The sequence below is a fragment of the Silurus aristotelis genome, assembly GCF_946808225.1.
Source record: "Silurus aristotelis genome assembly, chromosome: 25".
NCBI lineage: Eukaryota > Metazoa > Chordata > Actinopteri > Siluriformes > Siluridae > Silurus > Silurus aristotelis.
In genome coordinates, this window is record NC_139598.1 from 7860158 (window position 1) to 7887537 (window position 27380).

The 27380-nt window shown below is 38.8% G+C and overlaps 1 protein-coding gene across 1 annotated transcript in view; it reads right to left on the reverse strand.

Annotated features, from left to right (window-relative positions):
• Positions 1-912: 912 nt before the first annotated feature.
• The window catches only part of LOC310719842 (craniofacial development protein 2-like), a 145724-nt gene continuing 119256 nt past the window's right edge, over positions 913-27380 (reverse strand). Inside the window, exon 2 of the mRNA XM_083530005.1 lies at positions 913-1047. The gene's annotated coding sequence lies outside the window, so the exon portion shown is untranslated. The remainder of the gene's footprint in view (positions 1048-27380) is intronic.

The window sequence follows — 27380 nt, forward strand, 5'->3', positions numbered from 1 at the left end:
GGGCCGAGAAGTAAAATGCATGGCTTGCGGCTCATTGCTAACATAACTTTTTAGTAGTCTCTCTTTTCACTTGCACAAAGCATGGAAAAATTAACAATACCATTTTTTTCATGCTCTGCAGAAATGTCATGATATACATTGAAGGCTATACAGTAAACTGCTCTGTAAAGACATCATAATAGAGCATTGAAGACTGTACACTGCTCTGTAGAGGCATCATTATAGAGCATTAAAGACTATTCAATACTCTGCAGAGACATCATGATAGAGCATTGAAGACTGTACACTGCTCTATAGAGGCATCATGATAGATCATTGAAGACTGTATACTGCTCTGTAGAGGCATCATTATAGAGCATTGAAGACTGTATACTGCTCTGTAAAGGCATCATTATAGATCATTCAAGACTGTACACTGCTCTGTAGAGGCATCATGATAGAACACTGAAGTTGATGATGCATAGAGGAAGTGGTAGCAAGTGCCAAGCTGCCACTGTTGGGCCCTTGACCATGATTTTTAACACTCAACTTCTTAGTTTCATTAATTAAATAATTGTAAATTGCTAGGAATAAGTATAAAAATCTGCCAAATGCCATGTAAATGTAATGGCTAAATGCTAAATGTAAGTCTGTACACTGTTTTGTACAGATGCAGTAGTAAATAGAGATCTTTTAAAGCTCGTCTTTTGTGTTTAGTACAATCTACACATGAAATTTACTTCCAGATTTCATCAATCTAATGTTCCAGCTTTGTAGTTTTGTACTTAAAAGCATTACTTTTGTACTTAAACTTCTCCACATTCTCCACTTCTTCTCCCTGCATTTCAATGCATACACACATGTGCACTCTGTCTTACTCCTACTGACTTTCATTCACCTCTCCGGGCTCTTCTGAACCTGCTCCCTACTCTCACCACAAATCACAAGATCATCCGCAAACATCATAGTCCATGGAGACTCCTGTCTGACCTCATCCGTCAACCTGTCCTTAACCACTGCAAACAGGAAAGGGCTCAGAGCCGATTCTTGATGCAGTCCCACCTCCACCTTGAACCAGTCTGTCATTCCTACTGCACACTTCACTGCTGTCATACAGTCCTAATATATGTCTTGCACCACCCTTACATACTTCTTAGACACACCTGACTTCCTCATACAATACCACAACTCCTCTCTAGGCACCCTGTCATAAGCTTTCCTTAAATCCACAAACACACAATGCAACTCCTTCTGATCTTCTCTATACTTCTCCATCAACATTCTCACAGCAAATAATGCATCTGTGTTACTCTTCCTCGGCATGAAACCATACTGCTGCTCACAGATGGTCACCTCTTCCTCAGCCTGGCTTCCACTACTCTTTCCCATAACTTCATGGTGTAACTGATCAACTTTTTTCCCCTGTACTGTAGTTACTGCAGGTCTGCACATCGCCCTTGTTTTTAAAAATCGTTACCTGCAAACTCCTTCTCTATTCCTCAGGCATCCTCGCACCTTCCAGAATCTTGTTAAACAATCTGTTTAAAAACTCCACTCCCATCTCTTCTAAACATCTCCATGCTTCTACTCGTATATCATCTGGTCCAACCAACTTTCCACTCTTCATCCTCTTAGTAGCAGCTCTCACTTCCTCCTAAATAATCCTACCCACTTCCTGCTTCACCATCTCCACATCATCCAACCTTCTCTCTCTCTCATTTTTCTCATTCATCAGCTGCTCAAAATACTCCCTCCATCTTCTCAACACCCTCTCCTCACCAGTTAACACATTTCCATCTCCATCCTTTATTGCTCCTTTATAACTTACGGACCAGAACCAGCAGGTTCAGGGACAGCTTTTTTCCATCCACCATCACATTACTGAACTCTGCACTACACCGCTAAATCACTACAAAACATATATATATATATATATATATATATATATATATATATATATATATATATATATATATATATATATATATATATATATATATATATATATTTTTTTTTTTTTTTTTTTTTTTTTTTTAAATATATATATATATATATATAGTACACTGTTTATTCAGCTTGCTAACTCCTTAAATGCCATAATCTTGTGATCTTGTAACCTTCCATTTCTGCACATTTTTCTTAATCACTGTACGCCTTTATATTTATTCACTGTACTCTTTATACACTGAATGGCCACACATCTCTGCACTGTAATAGCCTTTATATTTATTCACTGTATATACTTTTATATATACCACTTGCTGTAAATATGCTAGATATTTATCTGCACTTTTGCACCACTGCTACATTTTGCACTTCTGGTAGATGCCAAACTACATTTCGTTGCTGTGTACCTGTACTATGCAATGACAATGAAGTTCTATCTATCTATCTATCTATCTATCTATCTATCTATCTATCTATCTATCTATCTATCTATCTATCTATCTATCTATCTATCTATCTATCTATCTATCTATCCATCCATCCATCCATCCATCCATCCATCCATCCATCCATCGATCCATCGATCTATCGATCTATCGATCTATCTATCTATCTATCTATCTATCTATCTATCTATCTATCTATCTATCTATCTATCTATCTATAACTTGCAGCACATCCTCCCCAGCTCAGTCCCTCTGCCTGGCTAGTTAGTACAAATCCTTTTCTCCTTCCTTAGTGTCCAACTTCTCATACAGACCCTCTTATGCCTTTTCCTTGGCTTTCGCAACATTCCCAAAACCCTACAGTTTCCAATCTCTTCCAGGTTACACCTCCTGCATATAATATAGTCTACCTGTGTGCACCTTCCACCACTCTTATGTCACCCTATGCTCCTCCTTCTTCTTAAAATAAGTGTAAAAAAAATAATAGTATCAAAATGATATACACATATAATGGTTAACTTTGATAGTTTAAATACAACTATACTAACAGAAGTGCTTTTTTTTCTGTTCCACATGTTGCAGGGGGTCTTTTTGTAAGTGCACATGGCAGGATTGGATTGTTACGCACCGAGACATTTTTTACATTGTGTGAAACAGTGTTGGATAATGCATTACACAGCAGTCTAAAAACGCCTTTGGCTGTCAGGGAGCAAGGTCAGCAAAGCTGGCTGCATTTTCTATCACCACCCTCGCTTACTGTGCCAAGGCGATGACCCAGGGGAAGGCGCCCTAATTAGTGCCTGTATGGAACTAAGGTGGGGTCACAGCCCTGTCATGGTTGGGCTGATGTGTCCTTGGGAGACATTCACTGTCACAAGGCCTTGGTGTGAGAAATGTGGTGAATAAAGGCATTTAATTAAGAGCTGAGGGGTGTGACATGACAGCCGCAAGGACCCTGAAGAAGAACCACAGAGAGTGGAGGGCAGATCTGACTATAACTCATACCTTATGCTCTTTCCAAATGTGCAACAAGTGAATTTAAACATTTACTGTAGCTTTTATTATCTATTTTGTATAGTGTGAGAAATTGTAATGGTGTTACATTTATTTATATTACACTAATGTGTATTACATTGTGTATTACTGTATGAATGTTTAACAAATAATGTAATGAATGTAACAAATAGAATTAGAATTAGAATTTGGAATTTGTATATGTAAATACGGCATTTTACACAGCATCAAAACTTTTTTGGAATGAGTACTAGTATAGAATACTACCATAAGTTTTAGTATACTAAGATCAAACTATTATTTGGAAATATTAAAATGCAACATTCTTAAAAACACCCTTCATCTAAGTAAACACAATTTGGTTCAGTAAAAGTGTTTTAAAACATTTGGTCTGAAACTGAATTATGAATGTATTTATAAATGTATTATAGAAGTATTTACATGAGAAAATCAGTGTTCATTAAAATGAATGAAAAAACATCATATAATTTTCATATCATGTTTCTGAATTATAAATCAGCTGTGCTATGCCTGGTAAATTATACAGGTTTAGCATTCATAATTGGGTGATGCATACATAAGTGAGTGCAAACCAAAATCAGCACTTTTTAAACATTTAAATTTGGTGAAAATGTTGCTTTGGTTTGCAAAAATGTTATAAAATTTTAATGAATGAAGCTTATTGTTATGTATGTATTGCACATGTGTTTATGGCATTCAATTGCGGTTTAATTGTTAGTTAATTTAAATAAACATGATGAAAACAATGCACAAATAACAATTAAAAGATTTATTTAATCACTACTTATAGAAATGTAGATAACAAATGAATAGAAATACTGGTTATCCTGTGGTGGGCATTTACCTGTAATAGTTTGTCTTTACTTCTCTTAGTAGGAAGAATTGCAAAATTATACAAAGTTATCATAATTAATCAGCAGGCTCAGGCCTCACTCAGTTTTCCATATCTGATGAGGTTGATAATAATGATGATGATGCACTTACAATGCTGTAGTTAGTTTAAAATTAGAAAGTGAAATTTTATGTGGTTAACATAGATGAACATTGTGATATACAAAGACAAATGTCCCTCTGCAGTTAGAGGAATATCTGTACCTTTGAAATGCTCCTTAACCAATCAAATTAGTGGACCAGAAGTGTTCATAGTATAATTTCTACTCTATTAGGATCTTCCAGGATGGGCATCATGTACACTAAATGATTTGATGAGGATAAAAAATATGCAAATCACATGCAATGACCTTCAAAGTCATAAGATCTTAGCAGAGCTGAACACCTATGGGAGATTTTGAGTGATGTGTTAGGGAGCACTCTAGGTCCCCTGGTGGTCTAGTGGTTAGGATGCGGTGCTCTCACCCCTGCGGCCCGGGTTCAATCCCCGGTCAGGGGACCAACCCCAGCCACTCTTAGTGCCAGTCCCAAGCCCGGATAAATTGGCGAGGGTTGCGTTAGGAAGCGCATCCAGTGTAAAAATGTGCCAAATTAAACATGCAGATGATCCGCTGTGGCAACCGCTGATGGGAGAAGCTGAAAGAAAGTTTGTTAGGCAGCACTTTCAAACTCTTTCCAAAGTGTACAGTTTAAACGTGTATAGTTCATAAAAATATTTTTAATTAGATTTAACTACTCTTTTGTTAGTTCTTTACATGTGAAGGTAACATCTTTAACTAATTTGTGTAAATTTTTGTGAATTTGTGCAAACTAATAACTTCTGGAAGAATTATGTTAATCGTTTCATTTCAGTTCCAGAGATTTGTTGAACCATTGCCAAGGTGCACTGAAGCTGTTCTTCATATTAACCACATAGTTATGTATAGATTTATGTTATCTTGGTTCATGTATTAAAGTATTTGATATTGTATTAATGGCAGGCCATATATTTCAGACCTAGGCCTTCAGTGGTGTAATACTTGAATCAATTCGACTCCTAATAAGTAGCTGATATGATGGAGAGGAGAAAGGTAGATATATTGTGTGTTCAGGAGATTAAGTGGAAAGGAAGTAAAGACAGGAACATTGGAGGTGGGTTTAAACTATTCTATCATGGTGTGGATGGAAAGAGAAATGGTGTAGAGGTGATCCTGAAAGAAGAGTACAGTAAGAGTTTAGTGGAGGTGAAGAGATCTGGTATTGTATGAGGAAGTCTGGTGTGGCAGAAAAGTATGTGAGGGTGGTGCAGGACATGTTTGAGGACAGAATGGTTCAAAGTGGAGGTGAGATTGCATCGAGGATCTGTGTCTCTGTGCCCTTTTCTGTATGCATTGGTGATGGACTGGTTGTTGGACAAGGTCAGACAGGAGTCTCGTCATGGACTATGATGTTTGCAGATGATATTGTGATTTGTGGTGAAAGTGGGGAGCAGGTTGAGAAGAGACTGGAGGTACACAATGGAGAGAAGGGAAATAAGTCAGTAGGAGTAAGACAGAGTACATGTGTGTGAATGAGAGGGAGGGCAGTGGATTGGTGCGGTTGCAGGGAGAAGAGGTGGTGAAGGTGGAGGAGTTCAGGTACCTTGGGTCAACAGTGCAAAGTAATGGAGAGTGTGTTAGAGAAGTGAAGAAAAGAGTGCAGGCAGGGTGGAGTGGGTGGAGAAGAGTGGCAGAAGGGATTTGTGATAGAAGGGTATCTGTAAAATTGAAAGGGACTGTGGGAGTATGCTGAGAATGGAGCCACCAGAAAGGAGGAAATGAGGAAGACCAAGGAGGAGGTTTATGGATGTGGTGAGGAAAGACAGTGATTTTTATTGTGTTTAGGCCAGAAAAGAAGGCTAAGCTGGCCCTGACCACCTGCCACGGTATTGTATAATATATTTGATTCAATCATCCTAAAGCAGCAAACCGTATAAATACATAATGTATATACGTTTATATACATTTGATTTGACATGAAATCTAATTGTTTTGATTGCATACTTAAATTACTACATATGATTTATTAAACATATTTGCCTTATATGGTTTTCTAATTAATTTGCACAAGTTAACTAGGAGAAAAGTTTGAACATTCATAAGTTACATAACACATTATAATTGTAAGGATTTTCAACAGAGAACATGTTTCCAAAAAGCCACTGCCCCCCAAGGTGTCATCACACATGATTTACAACCGATTCACATGCTGTGTTAAATAGCACTTATAAGCATAAGCATATAGCCTCGTCTTTTACTGCACTCTTTGTCTTCCGTGTGTTGTATCATGGTTGTTGTTTTCCCACAATGTTTTACTATCACCTACCAAGAAGGGCTAATTACTCAATTACTATGTTTACTGACAATTAAATATTGTCGCATACTAGCCACTTGCTAGTTCTTATTTTCTATGACTAAATCGACTTCTTATTACCGCCTATTCCAACAATTTGCTGTTTTGGAGCCAGAGCTTTTTTTTCATTGATAGCATAACACTCATCTAGCTTTTTGTAATTGAGATGACATGTAGGACTCCTATAGAGGTCATCATTGAATCTGGAATTTGTGAATTTGTGTTTGCTTCTGTTTCGTCTCCTAACTCAGCAAATGGATGATATTCGAGGACATCGTTTCGGAAACTACTGCTGGATTAGATAACTCGATAAGCAAAATGAATTATGCAGCATGCAGTAATATAACCTTTGAATAGCATCACCCCAGAAGGCCGTCAGCCAATGAAGTTTTGTTTTAAAAAAGATATGTCCTCTCTGAGGAAAACAGCTATGATAACATCTAGCTGGCATCTAGGAGGCTACATCATACTGGGCTAGAGAATTTTCCACAGTGCTTATTTCCCTTCCACTGATTGCAGTCTCGCAAAGCGGAAAGCGATGGAAGCAATCATTTATGTTACTGATTCAAAAATACCTCGCAGGAACGTTTGATGCAGAACTCATCTTTGCCTATAAGCAACTTAATGAAAAGTTAATTCAAAGTTTATGAAGACAAACAAACTGAGACTTAAATAAAAGACCCAGAGGAAAAAAGATGAAGCTGTATTAACTTTGTATAAAATGATCTAAAATGATAGATACACAGATGTCTCGGTGTCTCTACTGAAATTTTTTCATGCTTTTTTTCTTTGTTAAGATACCAGTATAGGTTTTATTTTACCTACACATATAAACGAAAAGATTTATCATCTCTACAGCCACCTATACATTGTTTTAGCATCATATATTCCACCCACAAGAGAATACCTTTTGTACTCTTTTCTGACCATAACCCTCAGGATCCTGACAGTTGAGGTCTGATTGACTTTCTTGTGAGTTTTCAATAACAGAATAAATGAAAATTTTGAATTTCATTATTTAAAGTTATTATATGATTTTGAGTGAAGCAAGTGACTAAATTAGTTATGAGCAAATGATAAGTGTTTTTCCAATTGGCTGCAGGAAAAGCTGGTCAGTAAAATTGTCTCTATCTGTTAAGGTAGGCAGCTCTTGGCCCAGTTTAGTTTATTGACAAAATAATACTCTCTGGTTAAGTACTCACAGGAAAAGATGTGGCTTGCTAAATAAACCTCTGCATGTTTTTATTTTTTTTTTTAACAAATGTAAATTGCAAACTAAATGTAATTGTTTCATTGATTTTGATATTAAAATGAATTATTGATATGATATTAGCCTGTAAGCCTGCAATTTCATATCTGCATGTTAGATGAGCTGCATGCCTAGCTTTATCGTATCACATGAATTAAAGTACTAAAACCCATGAATGTTTTGGTTATAAATATTTATTCTAGCAGTCTGACAAGCCCACACTGTGTCATGTGTGGCTGGGGTGCAGCTAAGGGGACACAAGCGCTGAAGCTGGGATGATCATCAGAACGAGAGATGTGTGACAGCTGGTGCCTGAGGGGAACTTGTCTCCCATCAATCACTCACCCACCACCTGCCATAGCTCCCAAATGCGTGTGTGAGAGAGAGAAAGACAGGGAGAGAGAGAGAGATAGAGAGAGAGAGAGAGAGAGAGAGAGAGAGAGAGAGAGAGAGAGAGAGAGAGAGCTTTTGTGTGCTTTTGTTTGATTGTTGTTACAAGACCAATTGTGAACACAAGTGAGACAGACAAACAACCAAAACAAATGAACAAATGGCTACAGGCTGATCAGGGTCATTTTAGCCAGTCATGTCATTTTAGCCAGTCATAGCCACATGCTGTTGGGAGAGATCCCCACAAGGACAAAGGGAGAGCAAGCACAGAAATGTGCATGCATCCAGACAAAATCCCAAACTCAGAATCAAACTAGGAGTTTTTATATATAAGGCATATAGGCATAAATTTAGGCATAAAATTATGACCTCCTGCCTAATTTTGTGTTGGTCCCCCTTTTGCTGCCAAAACAATCAGGAACCATCCAGCATTAAAAGCATTAACATCTTCAGCAATTTGTCTGTGGCCAGCCTTTGCTCCCAATGTGCATCAATGAGCCTTGGCCACCCGTGACCCTGTTGCTGGTTCACAACTGTTCCTTCCTTGGACCACTTTTGATTTTCACTGATTTTTCTGCTTCTAACACATCAACATTGAGGAATAAATGTTCACTTGTTGCCTAATATATCCCACCCACTAACAGGTGCTAAGGTGCTATGATGAAGAGACTTCACTGTGTCAGCTGCAAGTCTTTTTGGGTATGTCTCTACCAGCTTTGCACATCTAAAGACTGTAATTTTTGCCTATTCTTCTTTGTCAAACAGCTCAAGTTTTCAAGTCTTGCCAAAGATTCTCAAAATAATTTAGGTGTGGACTTTGACTGGGCTATTCTAACACATGAATATGCTTTGATCTCAACCATTCCATTGTAGCTCTGGCTGTATGTTTAGGGTCAATATCCTGCTGGAAGGTGAACCGCTGCCTCAGTCTTAAGTCTTTTGCAGCCTCTAATAGGTTTTCTTCTAGGATTGCCCTGTATTTAGCTCCATCCATCTTCCCATCTACTCTGACCAGCTTCCCTGTCCTTGCTGAAGAAAAGCATCCCCACAGCATGATGCTGCCACCACCATGTTTTAGTGTGTGTTTTGGTGTGTTCAGGCTGATGTGAAGTGTTAGGTTTCTGCCACACATAGTGTTTTGCATGTAGGCCAAAAAGATACTTTTTGGTCTCATCTGACCACAGCACCTTCTTCCACATGTTTGCTGTGTTCCCTACATTTCTTGTGGCACACTGCAAGATTTTAGTTTATAGTAATAGCCATCTGTATAATATGTTCATAGTACATACACATTTGTAAATTACTCCTATAATATTATTTTATTACATTTATGTAACTTATGTGAACACTGTATATCCTGCACTTGCTGCTATTGCACTCTGGTTAGACCTAAACTGCATTTCGTTGCCTTGTACTTGTACATGTGTAATGACAATAAAGTTGAATCTAATCTAATTTAATCTAATCTAAATGTGACTTCTTATTTTTTTTGTCAACAATAGCTTTCTTCTTGCCACTCTTTCATAACAGCCAGATTGGTGGAGTGCACAACTAAGAGTTGTCGTATGGACAGACTCTCCCACTTGAGCAGACATTTGAGCAGCTACTCCAGAGTTATAATGGGCCTTCTGGCTGGGTCTTGAATCAATGCTCCCCTTGCCCGGCCTGTGGATGGCCATGTCTTGGTAAATTAGCAGTTGTGCCATACTCTTTTCATTTTCGGATGATGGATTGAACAGTGCTCCATGAGATGTTCAAAGCTTGGGATATGTTTTTATAACCTAACTCTGCTTTAAACTTCTCCACAACTTTATCCCTGACCTGTCTGGTGTGTTCTTTAGTCTTCATGATGCAGTTTGCTTACTAATGTTCTCCAACAAATCTCTGAGGCCTTCACAGAACAGCTGAAATTATACTGGGATTTAAGTACACACAGGTAGACTGAAGGCAGTTGACTGCACTGGATTTTATTTAGGGGTATCAGAGTAAAGGGGGCTGAATACATATGCATGCCACACTTTAAGATTTGTATTTGTATAAAGTCTTTAACACCATGTGTCATTTTCCTTCCAATTCACAATTATGCGATACTTTGTGTTGGTCTCTCACATAAAATCCCAATAAAATGCATAAAAGTTTGTGGTTATAACGTGAAAAAATTTGGAAATATTCAAGGGGTATAAATAATTTTGAATTGCACTATATATATGTTGTTACCTTCAGTGTAGTTTCAGTAAGCTATTTGCAGCACAGTCTGCAAATGCTCTTTTTTCTTCTCTAGTCCCCCTTAAATGGTGACACGGCAGGGTTTTCTCTGCTCCCAATTCTCTGCTGTGGATTTGGAACGTCAATAATGAATCATTTCCATGTTTTACAATCCAAGGCAATAGCTTTGGTACATGGAGTCAATTATTTTTATTTCCATTGATTTGCTTGGATCATGTCTTCTTTGGCGCAGCTCTTTGTACATATTGGTCCACTTGATTGTTGCTGCCAAAGTAGTTGTTATAGTACCTGGGCGACATTCATTCAGCAGATGTTCCTAAACCACCTCAGCCATCTCAATTGAGTCGTCTCTTTGGCTGGTTGTTGCATTAGGTCCCGATGGTCTTGTTGTGAAATCAACAAAATAAAGCATCAACTCCAAGATTTGCCGCAGTCATCTTATTTGGGAAAACTTGAGTTTGTTGAGCACTGGTTTGAATAGAGTCCACCCCTGTGGGCTCTATTCAAGAGAATTCTAATTCTCTTCTATACAAGAGAATTAGCATGACCAGTATTTGGAAAAGATAGTAAATGCATAGAGCCTAATAAACGATTGTTTAGATTATTATTATAATTTTCAATAGCATTATTATTTTAACATTTTTAAACATTTTACTTTAAAACTGTCGCTCATTTTTCAACAAAATTAGTCTTATGCATGATTTGTGTTGAAGCTTGAAGTATATGTGCATATATCACAGCACTGTTGAATTTCAATTCAACAATAGCACATTTAATTTACTAGCAATTTGCAAGTTTCACTGGAATATAACTCAGCTCAGTATTTCTTGACTTATCTGCCCTTGACTGTCCCCATCTGTGATGCTAATTTGGAATGTCTACCATCCCAAATCAAACAAACCCAGCTGGGCTTGTAATAGACTTTTATCTTCATGGAAAAAAAACATTCATAAATAGTAGTAAAAGTAAAAGTAAATGTATCATATATTTGAAAGCACATATCTTACTAATGGAATCCCCTCTACATTCTCTTCGGGAAATTTCATTTTATAATTGTCCAACATCATACTTCAAAAGATGTTGCCTAATAATATTTCAGCTATGGCTTTTTATGTTGAATGCTTGATCTTTTTTCTTTACCTTTGCATTTCATGACATTTGACAGATGCCTTAATCCAGATTGACATCTGTAAAAAATGTATAGGGAAGCAGAAACCACAACTATATCTTAGTATTTTACAGACACACACTTTCTCGCTAATAACAATAATGTACACTGCATGACTATGCCACACTGTCTTGTCCTATTCCCTTCATACATATTATTATTCTTTAGGTTTAAGCAAGGTAAATTATTTTGATGTGACTGCACTACAATGAGAGAGTTTGTTGAACAAGAATGTTTGCTTAGTCTATATTCTTCAGACCTGATTTCTTTCCACTGTGATTATTGTCAGCACCGAAGATTATATTTAATTAGCTTAAACAAAACTTTGAGATATTGATTTAGTGGAAAGAAACAAATATTGACCTTTACCACTTGCGGATGGGGAATTTGACATTTACAGCAGTGCAAATATTAGGAACTTGAAAACACTATGAGGAACTCTGTACATGCAGTTGTACACATTATTACATTATAAATCGGGAATATTTTTTGTTTGGAGTACGTTTATTATTTCTCATGAATAGGTGAAAAGCAAAACATCTTAACTATCTTAAATTATGTTGACTCTGGTCAAATATTTTTGCTAGTTATATTGGAGATTTCATCTCTTTGGAGGTTTTTTGTCAAATAAGATTGAACATATATTATTTTGAGTCACACCCATTGTGTTTATGTATATACATTTCCTACACAACACTAAAAACAAACCAATACAAAAAAAAAAAAAAAAAAAAGATATTTCAGGGAAAGAAAAAAACTGATATAAATAGCTACATTTGGCTACATTATATAAAAAAAAATACTACATGAAACTGCACTTGTATAAAACTATTTAAAGTAATGTATACATTTGCTTCAAAATGTCATGTTCATGGCTGAAAAAAATTGAGATTTAAGTATGTAATGGGTAAATTTGCAAAAAAAAAAAAAAAAAGGGGAACAAATGGAAGATGCAGTGTTTCTAAATCTGAAACATGCTCTAACTGTGTGGTCCTGCTGTTTATCTACTGTTTATGGAACAATTTACCACACACACACACACACACACACACACACACACACACACACACACACACACACACACACACAGATGGAATCTGTTTCTTTTTTCAGCCCAACCAATAAAAACAAAACATGGACGGTCCACCTTTTTTAATCAAATACACACAGTGAGAAGTAATCTTTCCATACTTTTTTTTTGTAAATAATAACCGGTAGTGTGAAATCACTCTATTATTCAGCCAGTTTCCTGTTTAATGGTTCTGACACTACGTAAACAACACTGGTTATTCAAACAATTAGTTTTCTGCAGAAAAGGCGAATTAATTATGGAACTTTGCTGAAAATGTCTCGAGACCCACTTTCTCCTGCAAATATGAAAGAAATGTGCAAATTGAGTCTCAGGTTTGTGCATCCTTAATGACCTCACATTGTTCCATTATACATGTTAAGGCAAATTAAAATATGAGCATAATCTTTCACATGGATTCAACTGGTTTTGTTTACTCAGTCATTACAGAAGCTACATGAATGTACAAATTTAGACATGGTTTTAAGATGCTTAACATAATTGTTTGTATGTGATTCGTGTCAAGGATATATATATTTTTTTTTTACCATACCGTCCGGACATATTTAGAAGAAGTACGTAACAAGTGTGTAATGTTCTGACAAATAACCAGAACCGTGAAAACAAGAACCATATCTAAAACAGAGAAGCACATACTAGGCTAAATAGTTTGGATTTGTGTGATTAATGTGTTTTTTATTATGACAGTGTTTTCCCTTTTAAATGCTAATGTCACACAAAAGAAAATCAAACGGGGGTCCTGGACACTCATGCAAGAAGTTTCTAGACTGAAAGAGGCCATTAAGTCACCACAGTTTCTTGGGAGAGAAACCTCTAGTGTAACCGAAATGAGCTGCGACGTCCTTCACACAACAGTGAGGCAGAGCAATCTCCTCTGTATAGGTAATTGTTGCTGCAACATTCAAGAGAAAGCCAGGGGGAAGCAATGTCCTCCACCAGGCTCTTGAAGGATCTAGTTAGTTTGGGTCCATCTCCTCAAAACATTTACTCAGGGGTGCATGCAACCTATTTCTGAATGGTTCTGATCCAACTTCTCAGCTTTTTAAATGTAGAAAACATATTGTGCAACAATGGTCAGTCAAGATTTCTGTGAAGGCATGGTAAAAGAGGTGGAAAAAACTAGACAGTTCAAGCCTGGAAAAGTATTTCAGAGACTTTGCTCATGATAGACTCAGATTCCAGTTTCTGGCTGAAAGAAGCAGAACCCAAGTAGAACCTGAATGTGGACTCCTGCTTTTTTTTTTTTAGAACAATGTTGTAGATTCTTCAAATATTTTGCCATTTCCCAATTAGAGTGGTATTATTTGAAAAAACATTTTTTGCACCATGTTCTATAAACCATAGAGGCTGTATATGAAACACTGAGGAGAGCAACAGTGTCTAAAAATCCCAAACCAGCACATCCAATACCAACAACCTTTTCACAATTAAAACCATAAAGACCATGCATTTGATATGCTTTATATGAACATTACCAGAGGCTCTTGACCTTTATCTGCACAATTGTATGCACTGCTTCCACATGTTTGGCTGATTAAATAACAGTTGGATAGTAATTGCATTATTTACAGGATACCACCTGCTTATTGGTGTTTACAAGTAATTTCAGGACATAATATATTGAAATGAACAGTCTATGTTTTAATGTGTTTTCATGTGTAATCACAATTTGCATTTATATTCTCAAATCAAATGAGAATTATTCTGCCTCTTTTTCTTTTTTTTATTAATTTCATTTTATCACATTATAATGTTTATCAATACAAAAATAATGTTAAAGATTGATACTATAGTTGTTTGTTTCTGCTGCATTTCACTGAACAGAACCAGAAATACTATAATTAGCAATCAAAAAATCTGTTTCCTGTCTATATTAATGATATTTTCTTACAAATTAACTAGGTTTGTTGACTTAAAACCTTGATCCAAAGTGTACCTTAAAAAAATAAAGCAACAGAAGAACAGAAACATGCCTTGTGAAAACTAAGAAACTAGAAAACTAAGCCCTGTGACAACAGACACTCAAACCATGTGGCATTCTTAGGGGATGCTAGCTGCTTTGTCAAACCATCTGATTTAACACTCCCCTCATCTGTTAATTAGCTGTTGTTAACAGTAGTGTGGAGTGACAAACACATGTTTCACACTTACAGTTCTTTCTGTGAGTGACCTTCTCAGTCTAAACAGAATGTGTAGATCATATGTGAAGGTGTATTTGTGTGTACATGACTTTTACTGCAGGGTTCAAGAGCATGTTTGTCTTGACATTTTTACTTCATTATTATTTTATATATATTTCATATTATTTTCTCTTTTATTATGCAGCAGTAAACTATTTGCGGGAAAACTAGAAAGAGCAATATTCACTTATATATTTTTTTGCATACAAAAATAGTCAAGACAGTGGTTAAAATTTTTTGGTGTAAATTTCAACACATATTTAAATTTTCAAACTGATTTATCAACTGTTAAGACATCAGCTGCCAGGATCAGGGCCTTTGGACCTGTTTTCTATCAGCCACTGAACATCCATGTTTCAGAACACATGCTGCAAGTATAACCCACACCTGTCTCCTGTTTAGTGTCACTATTTCAACTCTGCATTCTCAATCTTGTTTTTGTCCATCCATGGTTTCTGCTTTGGGAATGCTTCCGTGTTGTCTACGCTCTGAATCACATGTATAATCGGTCCAATTAAAAGCGCTGCATGTAATGACCAGGAAGCTATAAAAGCACATGGAGTGGAACTGGCACTAGCTTTTGTTAGTTCAGGAAGCACTCTGTGTGTGTATGTTCGGAGAAAGAAAATTTTAAATGACTGGTAAGAGAAAGCACTCACTGGCCAGTCCATGGCTACCAGTCCATGTCTACTCAAAGGCACCTATGGCTCACCACAGGGCTGGGCTGCTGGACACCCCTCTGGTGCCTTGAGCATACTCTGGTCATGGAACAAGAAGTAGATACTTTCTTGAAGAAGGAGGCAATCAAGGTGGTCCCTCCCTCAGACAGGGAATCCAGGTTTTACAGCTAGTACTTCATAGTTCCCAAAAAAGACTGAGGGTTACATCCTATATTGCATCTACATCAGCTGAACTGCTTTCTTTTAAAACTCAGGTTTAGGATGCTGACCCTGAATACCGGATTTGTTTCTCAAATCCGGTATGAGGACTGGATGGTCACGATAGATCTAAAGGATTCATACTTTAATGTGTCCATTCTTCCATCTCACAGGAAGTTCCCGATGTTTGCTTTCAGGACCGACGCTTACCAATACTGGGTCCTTCCGTTTGGTCTTGCCCTCTCACCCCGCACCTTCACAAAGTTTGTGGATGCGACACTGGTCCCCCTGAGACTTTGGGGCGTCTGCATTTTAAATTATATCGACGATTGGCTGATATTGGCTCAATCGGGGGAAGCTGACAGTCTGGCATTGGAGATGTTGTTCTTGCCTACATAATGGGGTTAAGGCTGGCTTTCTCCATCACAGAGAACCTGGTCGTCATGTAACGCTTATGACAGATGCATCTCTCACAGGTGGGGGATCGGTCATGAGTCACCGCTCCGCCCAAGGTCTCTGAGGATGGACCCATTGGATGTGACCTATCAATTGTCTAGAGATGCTGGCCTTACTTTGACCTCTGAAGCATTTTTTTACAGACCTCAGTGGCCACCATGTGTTGGTGGTGGTTTACTATATCACCACCAGGGGGGTTTGTGATCTCGCCTCCTCTACAAGCTGGCACGTCAGATCCTCCTGTGGGCCCAGGTGAAGCTGTTCTCCTTGAGGGCAGTGTATATCCCAGGCCACTTAAACGAGGGAGCAGACGCCCTCTTGAGACAAGGGCCAAGGCCCGGGGAATAAGATAAGATAAGATAAACCTTTATTCGTCCCACAGTGGGGAAATTTCTTTGTTACAGCAGCAAAGAAAAAAATAAAAATAAATGCAAATATATAAAAGAATAGACAATATAAAAGAATAGACACAAATAAAGAAGAAAGTATGTATTGCAGGTAGTATTGCACATAGGTGGTATTGCACGTATTGCAGGTAATATTGCACACAGGTAGTATTATTACACAGTTAAACAGTAATAACAATGTGTCTTATGGTGACTGGTTTAATGGGAGCAGCTTTGATTGTGAAGTCTAATAGCAGCAGGGAGAAAAGACCTTCTGTAATGCTCCTTCAGACACTTAGAAAGTAACAGTCTGTCAATGAAGGAGCTGCTCAATGATGAAACTGTTTCATACAGGGGGTAAGAGACGTTCTCCAGCAATGATGATAGTTTTGCTACCATCCTCCTTTCTCCCACCTCCTGTAAATTGTCCAGGGGAATCCCCAGGACTGAGCTGGCCTTCCTGATCAGCTTGTCTAGTCTCTTCCAGTCTGCAGTAAAGATGCTGCTGCCCCAGCAGACCACACCATAAAATATGGCTGAGGCCACTACAGAGTCAAAAAAGTTCTGCAGTAGCTCTTCCTGCACTCCAAAAGACCTTAGTCCCCTCAGCAGAAAGAGTCTGCTCTGCCCTTTCTTATAAATTGCCTCAGTGTTGTCTGTCCAGTCCAGTTGTTGTTTAGATAAACACCGAGGTATATGTAAGAGTCCACTCTCACAATGTCCTTTCCCTGAATGTTCACCGATGGTAATGATGAAGTGTGTTTGTGCCTATGGAAATCCACAACCAGTTCTTTGGTTTTCCCCGCATTTATCTGGAGGCAGCTCCGTTGGCACCAGTCCACAAAGTTCTGTATAAGTCCTCTGTACTCCCTGTCATCATCATCCGTGATCAGACAAACGATGGCAGAGTCATCAGAGAACTTCTGCAGGTGACAGGTTTCTGAGCTAAACATGAAGTCTGCAGTGTAGACGGTGAAGAGAAACGGGCTAAAACCGTTCCCTGCGGGGCTCCAGTGTTGCAGACAATCATGTCAGACTCACAGTCACGAGTCCTCACATACTGTGGTCGTTCTGTGAGGTAGTCCAGTATCCAGGCAGACAGATGATGGTCCACTCCCATGTACACCATTTTATTCCTCAGGAGTGCAGGTTGGATGATGTTAAAAGCACTAGAGAAGTAAAAAAAAAAAAATGACTCTCACAGTGCTCCCAGCCTTTTCCAGGTGTGAAATTGCCCAATTTAGGAGGAGAGATGACTGCGTCTTCCATTCCAATGCTAGGCTGGTAGGCAAACTGAAGTGGATCCATTGATGGGCTCACCAGAGGTCCAAGATGATTGAGCACCAGCCTCTCCAATGTCTTCAATAGATGCGAGGTCAGTGCTACTAGTCGGTAGTCCACAAAGTCTTTTGGGCACGACGTCTTTGGAACAGGCACCATGCAGGATGTTTTCCAGAGCTGTGGCACCTTTCCCAGCTTCCGGCTCAGGTCAAATATGTACAGCAATATGCCACACAGCTGGTCTGCACAGGTCTTAAGGAGCCTGGATGTGATGCCATCTGGGCCTGCAGCCTTCCTCGCTTTGATCTTCCTGAGCTCCATTCTCACCTGGTGGACTCCACCCAGGTGTGGTGGAGCAAATCTGGGAGAGACTTTACAAAGCACAGGTGGGCCCTTTTTCCAACTCAAAAGACATCCCACTGTCCCGTCTAGTGCCCGCTTACAGCAACCTTACACCCCCAGGCCCTCTTGGGCTGGATGCCCTGGTACAGATGTTGCCAAAGCAGCACCTGTACGCCTTCCCCTGTCATGCTGCTCCCAGGAGTTTCGGAGAGAGTTCGCCTGGACGGAGTCCGTCTCCACCTGTTGGCTCCACGGTGGCCAGGCAGGTGCATTGGTTTGGTTTGCAGACCTGGTAGCCCTTCTTGAACAACCTTCCTGGGAGATTCCTCTCAGGAGGGATCTTTTCTCTCAGGCAGGGGGCACAGCAATTCACCCGCACCCAGAGCTGACGTCACCCTGCTGGTGATGCCGGGCTTTCCATTAGACTGATTACACACGTATCCCTTGGGGAACCATGGTTGCATATGTAACCTGGAGACGTTGTTATTGGTTTGCTCAAATTCAGGTTATGGTCTATATTTCATGGAAATTAATGTTTTGTTTCTTTTTTTCTGGACTAATTGTTTGTTTTTAAGACAATTGTTTGCCATTTTTGGCTTGGCCCAATTATTATTTTTGGAAAGTAGTGTGTGTATTGATGCTAAAAATTATGAATAACATATCTACATTAACAATGAAATCCGCTGCACTTGCATCTTCCTTCATCTCATTTTATGACAGAAAGCCAGACATTTAAAATGCAGCACAAATATCTTTTCCTAATCAAGATTCCATCCTAGAGAAGTATCACAAGCTTTTTAGGTGCTTCAGTGGAGAGGAGGCTTGGTGAGGTCAATCTGTAAATAGCTGGATGCACTACAGCCATTTACTATATGTCATATCTTGCAGGAGTACTAGCAAACCCAACATCAACCATCACCATCCACCCTTTAAGGACATCACTCAGCCTCCTTGCCCATCTGAGAATGTCACTCTCAATGAAAACTTGGTGCTCTGTCTCTCTGCCTCACTTGGGTTGTTGCTCTGCTTTCTTGCACTGCAAGTGAATGTAAACTTCTGGCTAAATAGTCAAAAGTCTGTGGACTTTGGACAATAAACATTTGCTTGTTGTTCAGTGCATTCCAAAGTAAATACCACCTGTGGTGCTATAACATTTTTCATTCTTCTAGCTGGAATTCCCACTAGATTGTAGACCTTTTCATTGGAAAAATTTGCTTATTCAGCCACAAGCTCATTAGTGAGATAGGACATTGATGTCATGTTAGAATGTCTGGTGAATAGTCAACTGTCTAATTCATACCAAAGCGTTTGAATGGAAATCAGGGGTCTGTGTACGCCATTTGAACCATGACCAACTTTTTGTCACATTCCACATATCAGGTTTTAGAATTTAGGTAAATACAATTACAGAATACACTGTAATACAATGTCATTATTTATTTAGACAAAAATCAAGCACAAATGTCGAAACCAAGTATAATAACTTGTAATTGTGTTCTCCTTGACTTTATCAGAGAAGAGGAGAAGAGACTTTCTCCTGTCCACATTTCCTAACAAACCATATTTGTTTAGTATTTCCTAATTGTTCTGACAAACTTTAACATTTAATATGCTAAGTGAGGCCCATTGAGCTTTAGATGTAACTCTGGTGTTTTTTTTATTTCTCAGAGCATGGTCTGACCTTGGAGTAAATTTGCTGGGATTTCCAACTGGCAACTGTCTAGAATGTTTTTAATTTATTAATGTTTCTCACTGTGGAGAGTGGCCTTAAAGGAAAAGCCTTATAACCCTGACCAAACTGATTGGCAGTTATAATTGCTTTTCTAAGATCATTGCTGGTGTCTTTTCTTTTTAACATTGTGTTAACACCTGAATGCTCCAGACCAGCAAACTGCTAAAACATGGTCTATTATAGAGGTGGTCACACTATTATAGAGGTGGGCATTTGATTAGCAACACATGGCTGCTACTTAGCCTCATTAATCCTATGGAAACAATAAATACATAATTGTTCACATATAGCGTTTAGATTTTAGTTTAATATTAGTAAAATAATAAAAAATAACAAGGTATAATGTCATGTGTCGTTCATCTGAGGTTTTGCTTACCTAGAAGACCTGCTGAGGACCAGATCATATGTATTATGTTCTGATACCTAAAATTTTTGAATTTGAAAAGGGTGTACTTTCATTTCAATGGTTGGTTATGCGATAGTTTAACGATGGTTATGTGTTAACATACTTTTGGCCATATAATGCATGATTTGCCTAATCTTCATCCTCACCAAATTATTTAATGACTTCATCTTTCTTGTGTCTATTTGCAGAATTATCCTGGAAGCAACTACTCCCATCAGGATGAAATTTTCTTTTCATAGGATAAACGTGATTAGTCAGAATAATTACATTTTTATTGACAGTAGCAACCCTAACCATAACTAGTGTCAGAAAAGTGCATAACTGAGACAATTTTTCCTTTGTCATGCATTTCTTTGGCCATATGTTGGTTTTGTAACGTATACAATCCCGTTCATGTTAGATGTTGCATAACCAAAATGCCCTCTGTGCACAATTTAGAATGATTCCTCAGCACAGTTATTAAAAAAAAACAACAACAGGAAATAGGAAAAAAGGTTTCCTGCTGTTCATCAACAACCTTGCTGACTTTTTCAAATCAAGTTTCAGAGGCAGGGTGGCAATCTACGGATCAAATTACATTCAAACACCTTTGAGCCCAGGCCACAAATAGAGGCAAAATTGCAGAAACCCAATGCCTATTTCATTTCCTCTGACTTTGCTTTCAGAGTGTTATCAATATAACACAGTGTTTCTGATTCATCAGACTTCAGAGAATTCGTCCCCTTTGTTTCTCCATTCACCACTATTGGTGCCCGTTTTCCAATGCTGGATTGGCACAGAGCAAATTCAATTTAATTTTTCAGAGTCTGAATAAAGTAATTTGAATTGTGTGTAGCACAAAGATGAATGTGCTCTGTTCCAGTGTGGTGCTAGGCGAGAAAAAAGAACGAAAGAGCAATGAACTGAGATATTCCAGCAAATGCTGAGGGCTTTAGTCATGTTAAGTTCATATCTGCAGAGAATTTGCTTCTGGTGCATGTGATCAGTCACATATATTACCACTGGGCAGAACTACGAGGGCCATTTCACAGTTCACAAAATGTTCTCTTTCTGGATGAGTTCACTAAATGAAGGGAAAAGAAGAAAAGGAAGAAGATGATAGCAGAGCAAAAGCTGAGAGAGGGAGACATTTAGTGATATACATAGCAGAGCTGAAATGGACATTGAGCATTCAATTGAAATAAAGAAAATAACTAAGCAAACCAAGACATCATTTGCTTTACAGTGAGAGGAACTATTCGGTGAAAGTAATTATTAGGTGTTATTGTTTTATTATATATGCGAGTAGAGTTGTTGCTACACATTTGCATCGAATCCTTATCTTATTGCACATAATTATTAGCCAGTGATGGGTTCGTCAGGGCCAGCAAGGCCTTTTTCATAAACTATTTATACTTTTGCATTTTTTTACCATACAATTTACACAAAAATACACAATTTCCCTTCATTTAAAATCCCCAGAAAACTGTAATGCATGAAAAAAATTGACAAAAATGTAACGCTCTGTTATACTGCATTCCTGTATAATATTGATGGTTTCTATATCCATGGTTTCATAATTATGATATTAAAAGGTGGATGGACATTACTGGACATTACTAAAGGCCTGGGTGTGAAATGTCCCACCCACCACTGTATTAGAAGAATATCAATATATTAAGTAATGACTACAAATTCAATAACTACAGTGTAACTCATATTAGGTAAAGAGGTTGAGGCATGTAATGCAGGTATTGGGAAAAATCGGTTTAAAACCAAACAAAAACAAATTAACAACAAATCACGACAAGCTTTCCAGAATTGAAATCTTTAAGCAATCGTAAGCATTTTAAAACATGGTAATTATAATGTAATTATTATTTTCATGTTTTACATAATGCCAAAATAACTTTTATAACCAACACATAAGTGAAATCACTGAAAATGCATTTATTCTTATTTAATATTACCACAGCAGGCAATTACAAGAAAATGTTCCTACCTCTACCCTCAACCTAATTAATATATTATATTAATGTCATTTTATTAAAGACATTGTACAAAGAACAATTAATCGCTTTTGTCAAACTCTGTAGTCTTATCAACAAAGCCAAATATCAGCCACAGCATTTAATGAGCAACAGCCACATTGCCTCTTTTGACTCAACTGTTCTTACATTTGTGTTGAAACGATTGCTGAATAATTTAGTCTCCTTCCCCCTTTCGATTAATATTCAATTTTACGTCCCAGTAGATGTCCGTTTGTGTGGGGTTTTTTTTTCTCTCTCTCTATTGGTTCTCCTTCCTGTCATTCTCTTAAGGTTCCTCCCCGTTTGGATTGCTATTGGCTGGGGGAAGTAATCATCGTTTGTCACGTGACTGCTCTTGTGGCCAATCTGGTTTGCTGCTGGGGTATAAAAAGAGGACTGCAGGAATGTTCAGGAGAGCACCTTTTGTTTTGCACCTTGTTGAAGTGTTCTGTTGTTATCTTGCCTGGTTCATGAGTATTTATATTCTGATAACAACCTTTGCATTTTCCCCAGGAGTGTTGGGCAGGTAGTATGTCACGTGACTTACATCTTGCAACACGTAGACGCTGTTATGTATAGAGACACTAGCTAGGAGTGTGCGTGCTTATGTATTTTTGGGTAGTTTAGCATAGGTAAGCTATGGCGTGTAGAGGCGCCGGAAACTTGCTTTGTTTAGAGTTAGGTTAGTGGTTTATACTGAGTTAGTTGGGTTTGTTTTATTGTGTTCTTTTCTTTAGCGCCACTCCCCGCCCCTCTCTCCTGTGGGATTATTTATGTTTTTGTTATTGATTATTTATGTAAATATTGTATATAATTTGTCACTTTCTTCCCCATGGTTGAATAAACCTTTTGTATTATATTTGGTTTACGTGTCCTTTTCCCCTGCCTATTCACAGAATGACCACAGTATGAATGTTACAGCTTCAAACCCTAGACTAACAACAAGAAGTCGTAACATTTAATGGGGGCTCGTCCGGGATACTGTCCCGAATAGTTAAAGACAAAGGTTAAAAACTGTGGTCGTTTTGTGAATGCTGGTGGAAACTGACTGTGTTTGAGTTGGTGTAACAAGGCGATGTTCTTGTGTGGAATTACGGAGTAGTGTTTGTTTGCTGGCTGTGCATTGCGAGAATGTTTAGCTTGTCGAAATGTATTGTTACTCCTTCGTTAGAGCAGATAGATTTATGTCGGAAGCAGGATTTATTTCTGATAGCTGATCACTATCAGATCGTTGTAAATAGACAAGGTCTGAAAAGAGACATAAAGAGTGAAATAGTACAGTGCTTGGTGGACCTCCAGCTGATGGTGCTTGGTGGACACGGCTGATGGTGAGGACACCGGCCGGGTTATAAGCCATAGTGATGTTGTTGTTGGGCCTCTGACTGTTGGAGATGAGGATCCGCAGAGTGGCATAGCTGATGCTGAAGCGGAGGGGCAGCCCGAAGCTAAGGCCGGCTTGCCGCCCTTTGATCCATTCTCACCCAGCTCTGTTGACTCTGGAGGGGATGCGCGACTAAAAGTCCGCCTGGCTCGGTTATAATACGACGCCCATGAGAGAGCCCAAACACGTCAGGCTGAGCTAACCCTGCGTCTGGAGGTACGCAGACCTGAAATAGAGGCTGACAAGCAGGTGAAGCTGCGACAGCTGGATCTGGAGGCGATGAAAGTGGCTGCTGCTACTGGGTCCGCTGCGCAGCCGAGCCCACGCGAGTCTGATGCTTCTCCTCTGGTTCATTCATCCTCGCCTACGTTTGACATAAGTAAGCATGTTGCATTAGTACCCCAATTTAGAGAATCTGAAGTAGATTCTTATTTCAATGCTTTCGAGCGAATTGCTACTTCCCTTCGATGGCCTAAAGATGTTTGGTTTGGCCTAAAGATCTTTTGTTACAATGTAAATTGTTTGGTAAAGCTCTGGAAGTCTGCTCTAGCTTATCGCTAGAGGAGAGTTTAAACTACGAGTCCGTGAAATCTGCTATCCTTCGTGCATATGAGCTAGTTCCAGAAGCGTATAGGCAGAAGTTTAGGGGCCATAAAAAAAATTCTACACAGACCTTTGTAGAGTTTGCATGAGAAAAAGGAATTCTGTTCGATAAGTGGTGCACTGCTAGCAAAGTGAAAGATTTCGACTCGATGAGAGAACTTGTTTTGTTAGAAGAGTTCAAGAGTTGTCTGCCGGAACGTGTTGTAGTTTACCTGAACGAACAAAAAGTAACTTCTTTGTCACATGCAGCCGTGTTAGCGGACGAGTTCGTTTTAACGCATAAAACAGTTTTTTCTTCCCTGCGCGCAGAGAAAACTCAGTCTGTTTCTCTCCAATCACAAACTTTCCGTTCTAACTCCAGTCCACCGCGATCTCGGGAGAATCGTGAGTGCTTTTATTGCCATAAATCTGGTCATGTAATAGCTGATTGTTTGGTTTTAAAACGTAAGAAAACGCAATCCCAACCTAAGTGTTGGATTTGCAAAATCCCTTAACTCAGCCGTTGCTGTGCCTTGTGAAGAAAGGATTGATGACAGTTACATTCCGTTTATTCTTAAAGGGCTCATTTCTTTGACTGGTAATAGTGAGGATCAGAAAGAAATAAAAATGCTTAGAGACACAGGTGCGATGCAGTCATTTATTGTGGCGGATAAATAAAATTTTTCTGAGAATACCTCCTGTGGTTCGATTGTCATCGTAAAGGGTATTGAGATGGGTTGCGTAAAAGTGCCATTGCACCGAGTACACCTGCAGTGCGACTTATGTACCGGGTTTGTACGAGTTGCTGTTCGTCCTTCTCTTCCAGTAACCGGTGTTGACTTTATCCTTGGGAATGACTTGGCAGGTGGAAAACTAATGCCTGTTTTAGAGGTTGTTGATAAACCTGATCTTTTTTGTCAGTCAGAGGATTTGACTAACTCTGATGTTTTTCCTGCATGTGCGGTTACTCGCGCTCAGTCTCGAAAAATGGGTGATGTAGTCGATTTGTCTGATTCGTTTATTCTTCCACTTTTTTCTGACGAGAACCCTGAAAAAGCTGTTGTATCTGAAGAACAAAAAGAGAATATCAAGAGTTCTAAAGTAGCTGTGACTGATGTAGAATTGTCAAAGCTGTCTTTGTTTCGAGAAGAAATTATTGCTTCGCAGATTAAGGACAAATCTCTTGTTCTTAATTTTAATTCTGTTGTTTCTTCTGATGTGATTAAAGACCAGAAAGTTGGCTATTTCATGAACAATGGCATGTTGATGAGAAAATGGTCCTCTAAAACGGATACGGATTTAGATCGGAATGCGGTGTATCAAATTGTTGTTCCTTCTCCTTATCGCCAGCATTTTTTTTTTCTAGCGCATGATCATCCACTTGCGGGACATCTTGGAGTTACAAAGACGTACAATCGAGTTTTAAAACACTTCTTTTGGCGAAGGTTTAAAAAAGGATGTGGCAAGTTATTGCCGTGTTTGTCATGATTGTCAATTGGCCGGGAAGCCGGATCAAGTTATTCCATCTGCTCCACTGGTCCCCATACCTGCCATCGGTGAACCGTTCGAACATGTGGTGGTAGACTGTGTTGGGCCGATGCCAAAAACAAAATCGGGTAACCAGTATTTGTTAACTATCATGTGTATAGCTACTAGATTTGCGGAGGCAAAACCATTAAGAAAGATCACCAGTCCTGTTATTATTAAGGCCTTAGTGTAGTTCTTTACTACGTTCGGCCTACCAAAAATTGTACAGAGTGATCAAGGTACGAATTTTCTATCTAAGCTTTTCAAACATGTATTGCAGTCTTTGGGGATTACTCATCCTGTTTCAAGTTCGTACCATCCAGAGTCCCAAGGTTGTTTAGAACGTTTTCATCAGACATTAAAATCAATGCTACGAAAATATTGTTTGAAGACAGCTAGAGACTGGGATGAGGGAGTTCCTCTGGTTTTATTTACTGTTCTCTGTAAGAGAAACCGTACAAGAATCTCTTGGGTTTAGCCCAGCTGAACTGGTTTTTGGTCACCAGGTAAGAGGGCCGCTCAAAATTCTTAAAGAACAAATGTTGTCAGTTGATTCTGGTCCGAAAACGAATGTTCTGGATTATGTAAGTAATTTTCGTGATCGTTTGCATGCTGCTTGCTCGCTTGCTAAGGAATCCCTAATCATTGCGCAGAAGGGCATGAAGCTCAGGTATGACCGTAAAGCAGTTGCGCGTTCTTTTACGCCTGGGGATCAGGTACTAGTATTTTTACCAGTTCCCGGATCTTCTTTGTCTGCTCGTTTTTATGGTCCTTATGTAGTGAAAAGGAAAATAAGCGAAACCGACTATATGATCCACACACCTGATAGAAAACGCCAAACGCGTGTTTGACACATAAACATGTTAAAAGCTTACTATGCTAGGGAGAATGCAGGAGAAAAAGCTTCGGAACAGACTAAAGGACCAGCCGTCTCTTCTATTGCTGTAACCGTGGAGCAGATTTCATCCCCCGATGTGTCCGGTGCTAACGAGGATGGCGTAGGACTGCGTAATGCTGCTCAGCAATGTGCAAGGTTAACAAATTCTGAGATGTTAAGAGATTTAAATTCTATTCTTCATCATATGTCTATTGACCAGAAAGCAGACATAGTTAAAGTCAGAAAGTAATTTAACAGTCTGTTAATTGATGTTCCTAAACTTACGAATGTTTTGCATCATGACATTAAGATAAACGGTGCCCGTCTGATTAAACACGCGTTTCGCGTTAATTCAGTAAAGAGATCCATAATGCGTCAGGAGGTAAATTATTTACTAGAGACTGGTCTAGCCAAGCACAGTTATAGCCCGTGGAGTTCACCTTGTTTACTCGTTCCTAAGCCAGATGGTACTATTAGGTTTTGTACGGATTTCCGTAAAGTGAATGCAGTAACGGTGTCGGACAGTTATCCATTACCCCGTATGGAGGACTG